At 43.1% G+C, this 7,741-nt stretch overlaps 1 pseudogene; it reads left to right on the top strand.

Moving 5' to 3' along the window:
• The first annotated feature begins 7,295 nt into the window (after window positions 1-7,295).
• Window positions 7,296-7,428, top strand: LOC138441944 (U4 spliceosomal RNA; annotated as a pseudogene).
• Window positions 7,429-7,741: the final 313 nt, after the last annotated feature.

Here is a 7,741-nt window from a genome sequence, read left to right as displayed (position 1 = left end):
AAAGTCTGGGGCTATGTTGCTGATGACTTGTATGACATCTTAACAATTGAGAAACAATCAGTCCTGTGTTTCAGGCCAAGCTGGGAGTAATTGCTGCCTCTGTATACCTGTTTTTATAGTGTAAAGTGGAAGGCACCACTCATCCACTAGATAACAGAGTAGACAAGAACATAGGGTTTAGAAGCAAGCAGACCTGATTGGCTTCAAATTTCAGCCCTGCCACCTTTTTAATAGCAATATGCTGGGCAAGTAACTTAACCCCTCTGAACTTCAATAATTTACTCTCCAAAACAAGAATCACAACACCCCCACCCCAGAGCAATGCTCTAAAAGATCAATAAGGTAATGTACCATAAAAGAGTACCTGGCTTAGAGTCAGTACTTTTGAAATGGTTGGTTTTTTTTTTAATATCACTACTATAACAATTATTACTATTGTCATTCTGTTTGGAAATAATGCTGCTTCTCATTCATGCTCTACTGCCTACAAAGAAAGTTAACTGTGAGGCCCACCTTTTCCAGATTGATCATCTCAGTTGAGCAAGTGAATTTAGATTAATCATTTGATGAGAGGTGTGATTACTCACCAAGAAAAGGCCTCCAAGCTCATGTGACCCAAGTTCCCTCAATTTACCAGAAGGAGACTGACTGAGACTTGGCCCTAGTCCCACAGCTGCCTAGAGAGAACTGGGCGAATCCCAGACCTCTATCCTCTGGGTGCAGTTGACTGCCTCTAGGTTAACTCTGTTGCTGGGTATACAAGGCCAAGATTAAAATCAGCTTCAAATGTCAGCCCTGCAAAGCCAAGTCCTCCTCACCAAGCCCTCTCTGTGGGGGGCTGTTTTTCCTACACTTTCTCTGCAGCCCCTACAGGCATCTGCTGGGTGTCTGAGAACAGACTCTGCTCCTGAGCCCTGCTGACCACACAGGAGGAGGTGAGAGGCCTCTCTCTACCAGTGTCAGCTTACAGTGGGGAAAAGGCCTGGGGACACAGCCAGAGACAGGCTGACACCAACAGTGTTACTGCTTCCCCAGGCTCTCACTCCAGCAGAGGCGGCTGGCAGGTCAGCCTCCCCACCGGATGGACCTGTTTCTCACCACAGGCCTCAGCGGTTGCTCTGGAGTCAGCCAACCTCTGGCAGGTGCTCAGGCTCCTATGGCTCCACGGAACCCTCCACTTTGTCTAGGGTCACCACTCTCCTCTGGAAGAGAAGCCCGAGGGGAGACCCTCAGCAGGACAGAAAAAGCCTGGCTTTTTCAGGAACTCCCCCAGCTCTCCAAACCCTTCACTGAGGGCTCAAATGGCCTGAACAAGCCAAGTGAAGTGCCAGGCTGCTATTCTGTCCCTTTTGTGAGACTCGTGAACTTGCTATTCCACAGGATAAATACAATTTCTTGTGCAAAAGAGGTTATTTTCTACATTGCAGTTTCCTAACTTGGTGGCTCAGACAGTAAAGACTCTGGCTGCAACACAGGAGACACTGGTTCAATCCTTGGGTTGGTCGGGAAGATCCCCTGGAGGAGGGAATGGCTACCCCCTCCAAGATTCTTGCCTGGAGAATTTCAGGACAGAGGAGCCTGGTAGGCTACAGTCAACGGGGTCGCAAAGAGTCAGACATGACTGAGCCACTTTCAATCACGCATCCACAACTGGCCCAACGTAACGGATAGCAAGGCTATAACCTGGCCACAGTCCAGGTCAGAGTCAGCGGACTAGCCAGTAGGACTCTTCTGCAGTGAACAGTGACTGACTGACCAAATCAGTCAGATCCTCCTTCATGCCCTACTTTATTCCTATATACATACTGGGACCTTCTATGTTCCAGGAACTACATTAGTTTCCAGTGATACAAATGGAGAAGTGGCTTTGTAGCCCTAGATAATTTTGCCCTTAACAGGAATTCAATTTATAACTCTATTCCTTATCAGCAACTTTGACTGGCTGTCAGATTTTATGGTGACATACACACAAGTCTCATTTATAAGGTAGCCATTACTTTATAAACAGACAAATAAATTTATCAGAAGCCTTGATTTCAAGGAGCAGAAACTGAACCCAATCTGGCTTAAGGAAAAATCAGAATGATCTGGCTCATATCTTAGAAGGTCAGGACTAGAGTATCCTCAATCAAATGAGATCATTTCTCTCTCCCTCCGTCCTCCTTCACCCCATCTCTCAGCTCCCTGCTTCTCTCCATGTGTTGGGTTAATTCTATCCTAAGATGTAAGACCTTTATCCACACAGCAGGAGACATGGCACAGACAACTGCAGACTTCAGTTCAGATTAGCAACACCCAAAGAGAAACATTTCTCTCTCCCAAAACCAACATGTAAAATTCAGGAGGACAGCAATACTAAACCAAACTTGGATCACGAGGCCACTACTGAGTCTATAAGAAGGGAATGAGCTATGATGATTGGTTGAGCTTTGGTCACATGATTCTCCTTAGCCCCTCCTAAAACCAGATGCTGAGAAAGAGGAACAGTTCTTGAAAGAAGGGAGTAAGCTCTTTCCATGGGAGATGGAGCAGATGCTGAACAGGTTGGAGAGGAGTGGGCAGGGGAGACATGGTAACATGTCTGTATACCAGAAAGAATAAAAAGAAAAGGCTGTGTTGTATAGAAGAAAAAACAGGGAAGGCTTCACCAAAGAGTAGTTAGCTTTAAGTTTGTTTGTAATGGCCAGTTACTTTAGAATATGGAAAGCATGAATATATTTTAAAATATATAATGGATTGGCAACTTTTATAGGATGTATAACTATGGTGATTCATCACACAGCTAATTCCCAAAGTGACCAAGGACAAACCAAATAAATATCTTTTGGGGGAAGGAAGAGATTCACATTCATTGAATATCTACTGGGATGCTGGGCATTGTACCTCCACATTATTCATAAAGCTATAGGGTCATCCTATGAGGCAGGTGCTATTTTTTCCCTCCAATTACAGGAGAGGGAACTGATACTCAAAGAAATTTAAAAAAAAAAATCATCTCACTGAAGGCTCCATAGCAAGCAAGCAGTAGAGCTGGGATGTGAACTCAAGTTTATCTGAGTCCAATGCTTGTGCTCTTTCCACAAGTCAGTTCTGCCAGCCAAAGGCAAAATATAGCCAGATGAAAGGGTGGAGGGGCAAACAATGAGTCCCTCCTCTATTTATAGACAGAGAACAAAACCAGACAGCCCCAAAAGGCAGAAGTGCCAAGAAGAGAAACAACTTTTCCAGGTCCTTCATGAGGACATTCTTTGCTCCCAAAATGGAGATGGCACTCAAAAGTAAGATTACACATTATGAAGTGTTGCAATGGGTAGGAGAATGTGGCCAACAAAAAACAATCGTTTCAGTGACTCAGGGGTGATCAGTTCAGTCTAGTTCAGTTCAGTCGCTCAGTCGTATCCGACTCTTTGCGACCCCATGAATTGCAGCACGCCAGGCCTCCCTGTCCATCACCAATTCCCAGAGTTCACTCAGACTCATGTCCATCGAGTCAGTGATGCCATCCAGCCATCTCACCCTCTGTCATCCCCTTATCCTCCTGCCCCCAATCCCTCCCAGCATCGGAGTCTTTTCCAATGAATCAACTCTTCGCATGAGGTGTCCAAAGTATTGGAGTTTCAGCTTCAGCATCATTCCCTCCAAAGAAATCCCAGGGCTGATCTCCTTCAGAATGGACTGGTTGGATTTCCTTGCAGTCCAAGTGACTCTCAAGAGTATTCTCCAACACCACAGTACAAAAGCATCAATTCTTCGGCGCTCAGCCTTCTTCACGGTCCAACTCTCTCATCCATGCATGACCACAGGGAAAACCATAGCCTTGACTAGACGGACCTTAGTCGGCAAAGTAATGTCTCTGCTTTTGAGTATGCTATCTAGGATGGTCATAACTTTTCTTCCAAGGAGCAAGCATCTTTTAATTTCATGGCTGCAGTCGCCATCTGCAGTGATTTCGGAGACCAAAAAAATAACATCTAACACTGTTTCTACTGTTTCCCCATCTATTTCCCATGAAGTAATGGGACCAGATGCCATGATCTTCGTTTTCTGAATGTTGAGCTTTAAGACAACTTTTTCTCTCTCCTCTTTCACTTTCATCAAGAGGCTTTTTAGTTCCTCTTCACTTTCTGCCATAAGGGTGGTGTCATCTGCATATCTGAGGTTATTGATATTTCTCCTGGCAATCTTGATTCCAGCCTGTGCTTCTTCCAGCCCAGCGTTTCTCATGATGTCCTCTGCATAGAAGTTAAATAAGCAGAGTGACAATATATAGCCTTGACGTACTCCTTTTCCTATTTGGAACCAGTCTGTTGTTCCATGTCCAGTTCTAACTGTTGCTTCCTGACCTGCATACAGATTTCTCAAGAGGCAGGTCAGGTGGTCTGGTATTCCCATCTCTTGAAGAATTTTCCATAGTTTATTGTGATCCACACAGTCAAAGGCTTTGGCATAGTCAATAAAGCAGAAATAGATGTTTTCCTGGAACTCTCTTGCTTTTTTGATGATTCAGCAGATGTTAGCAATTTGATCTAAAACCAGCTTGAACATCTGGGAGTTCACGGTTCATGTATTGCTGAAGCCTGGCTTGAAGAATTTTGAGCATTACTTTACTAGCGTATGAGATGAGTGCAATTGTGCAGTAGTTTGAGCATTCTTTGGCATTGCCTTTCTTTGGGATTGGAATGAAAACTGACCTTTTCCAGTCCTGTGGCCACTGCTGAGTTTTCCAAATTTGCTGGCATATTGAGTGCAGCACTTTCACAGCATCATCTTTCAGGATTTGAAATAGCTCAACTGGAATTCTGGCCTGCAAAAAGCCACCTCAGTGGAGGAGTGTGTCTGGACCCCCTATTTAAAAGGAATTATAGCATAACTGGTTGAGACATGGAGGCTTCAAAGGCTGACCTCCTTATTTGAGAAATTTGGCAATAAATGTGAAGATATCTGCATGTATAAAAATTATAAGGAAGCAATGACTGAAGAATAAGGATTTAAAAAATCAGATTGTGATAGGGTACAGTGGTAAAAATCTGGAGACACAGATTTGATCCCTGGTTCAGGAAGATGATCCCCTGGAGAAGGAAATGGCAACCCACTCCAGTGTCCTTGCCTGGAAAATTCCAAGGACAGGGGAGACTAGTGGGCTACAGTCCATGGGGTTGCAGAATCAGACACAACCTACCATCACACATGAACCTTATTTACCGACAGAAAAGTAGGAAGGACAAGCCATTAACAACAGAAATAAAAATCTGAATTAACTTGACCAGCTGAAACTGTAGACCAAGAACACAATGAGTCTGGCAACACAGTTCTTTATTGGTTTGTCTTCGGATACTATTTTCCAGTCCTTTTCTGTGGGTACCAGGTGCAGCCTCCTACCACATAAAGTATCATATAAACTGTCCAGCCTTTCGTTAACACTTTATTCCATTGGATGCAATAGTTGATTGATCTGGTATGACTCAAGCCAAGTCAGCCTGTCCGTCTCTGGGACTGACATGCGGATGTTATGGAGAGCAGTCCTCTCTTTCCCCCAGGTTAAGCTGAGATCATATAGCAAGAAACAGGCTCAGGCAGCTTCCAGCATCATCAACCCAGATAAGGCAGGCCCAAGACAAAAGAGACCTGCTCTCTCTCAGTAATCACACATTAAATCCAAGAGAAGGCATGTGAAGGGAGCCCTTTTTTCAAAAAAATTTTTTGTTTTTTATTGAAGGACAATTGCTTTACAGAATTTTGTTGTTTTCTGTCAAACCTCAACATGAATCAGCCATAGGGAGCCCATTTTTAAGTAAAAGAAAATGAGACCAGCCCAGAGAAGGAGACAGACAGACAATATCCTTCAAAACTCTGAATTCAACCATATTTCCACTTGATCCTAGACTCTTCCCACTTTTAAAAGAGAATTTGAATTGGGCTTCTGTAACAACCAGAGTGGGCTTCCCTGGTGGCTCAGACAGTAAAGAATCTGCCTGCAATGCGGGAGACCCATAAAGCTCACTAACATTAACTCTCAGCAATTAACAGGGTGGGGTGCTCTGTGAATAGAAATGAAAATTATGACCTGCCAGAGCCACTGATAATGAATATAATTTAAAAAAATAATAAAGACAGGGTCCCTGTCCTCAAAGAGTTCACAGTTGTGGCAAGTTCTTTTGCTTTCCTGCTATAAATAGGAACCTGCTCAGAAATGTGTGTACTATTAAAGTATGGGCGGGGAGTGAGGAGGGGAAGAAAGGAAATCGTATGTAGTTGCAATCCTTTTCCAAAACAAAAATAGTAAAAGCCAAGCTAACAACTGAACTTGACAAATACACAGAGAAACAAGAGGAGCGGTGCAGAGGACTTTGTATGGGAGACACAGCAGCTCCCCGGGAGCCCCTCACAGGGCTTCCAGAAGTCTCTTCTCTCTCACCCATCTCCTCCTCTTTGGGGGCTCCCTTGTCCTCTAGGCTGTGAGGGTCCCTCTGCCCTCCTTCCTGAGTTCCCAGAAAACCAGTTCCATTCATCCCCATGGGCAGCTAGAGGAGGTTGAATCAGATTCCCTTGAGGAAGGGACTTCAGATCCCTTCATCAGAAACCCAACAAATTTTTCTTTACCTGATAAAGTCATCTTTCCTCTTACAGTACCTCTTCTAGGAAGAAGTATTACTCCATTTTACCAAAATCAAATATTGCTCTATTTTACCCAAAGAAGAGAGTTAGAAAAAAAGAAGAGACTTGGAGAGGGATAAATATGTAGGATTGTCCTTAGAAGTCTCCCTAAGCAGACCACAAAGTGAATTCTAGGCAGTCCCCTCTCCCTGCCTCCACAAAACAATGCCAGCTCTTATGCTTGGCACATCACTTACAAACGATAAGGTCACACTTTATACCTGATATGTAATATTTATAAAATCCTACTAAAAATATTTTGAACATGTAAAAGACTTACAATAAAGGGAGGTTTTCAACTGATAGGTTTCACTGGGTTATAGAATGATTTTCAAACTCAAAGACTCCTGCTCTGTCTCATATAATAAGGATAAAACTTTCCTGGTAGGCCATTTTGCAGTGTGTTTCAAAAGCCTTGAAAATGTTCATATTTTTAATTTTTTTATTTTATACTGAATTATAGATGATTAACAATGTTGTGATAGTTTCAGGTGGACAGCAAAGGGACCCAGCCATACATATACATGAATCCATTCTCCCCCAAACTTCCCTCCCATCCAGGCTGCCATATAACATTGAGCAGAGTTCCCTGTGCTATACAGTAAGCCCTTGTTGGTTATCCATTTTAAATATAGTAGTGTAGCTTTGTGCAGTGGCAGTATAGTAGCTAATGAGGTTTATCCAAGGTGTGATTATTGCTAATTAAATATAGTAGTGCATACATGTTGATCCCAAATGTTTTCTGATTCAGCAGTTTTAATCCCCAAGCATGGACTCGGGAGTCAGATTGCCTCCACCACTAATCAATCACATGATTTAGCCTCTTGGAGCCTCAGTTTCCTCATCTCTAAAATGAGGGTGATAATAGTAGCTACCTGAAAAGCTCATTGTAAGGATTAAATGAAATATACGTAATGCCTTAGAGCAGTATCCAGCATATGGTTACATACTATATGTGTTAGCTAAGTAAGTGATCAGAGATAGGAGTAGAAATACATCTCAGTATAAGTTCAAACAGCAGAATTTTAGAAAGATGTTTATTAACAGGTAATGGGCTAAATATTTATGGTGCAACCATAAGGTATTA

Source organism: Ovis canadensis, chromosome 5 (assembly GCF_042477335.2).
Source record: "Ovis canadensis isolate MfBH-ARS-UI-01 breed Bighorn chromosome 5, ARS-UI_OviCan_v2, whole genome shotgun sequence".
Classification (NCBI taxonomy): domain Eukaryota; kingdom Metazoa; phylum Chordata; class Mammalia; order Artiodactyla; family Bovidae; genus Ovis; species Ovis canadensis.
Note: the sequence above shows the minus strand (reverse complement) of the source record. Positions and strands in the feature narration are given on the sequence as shown.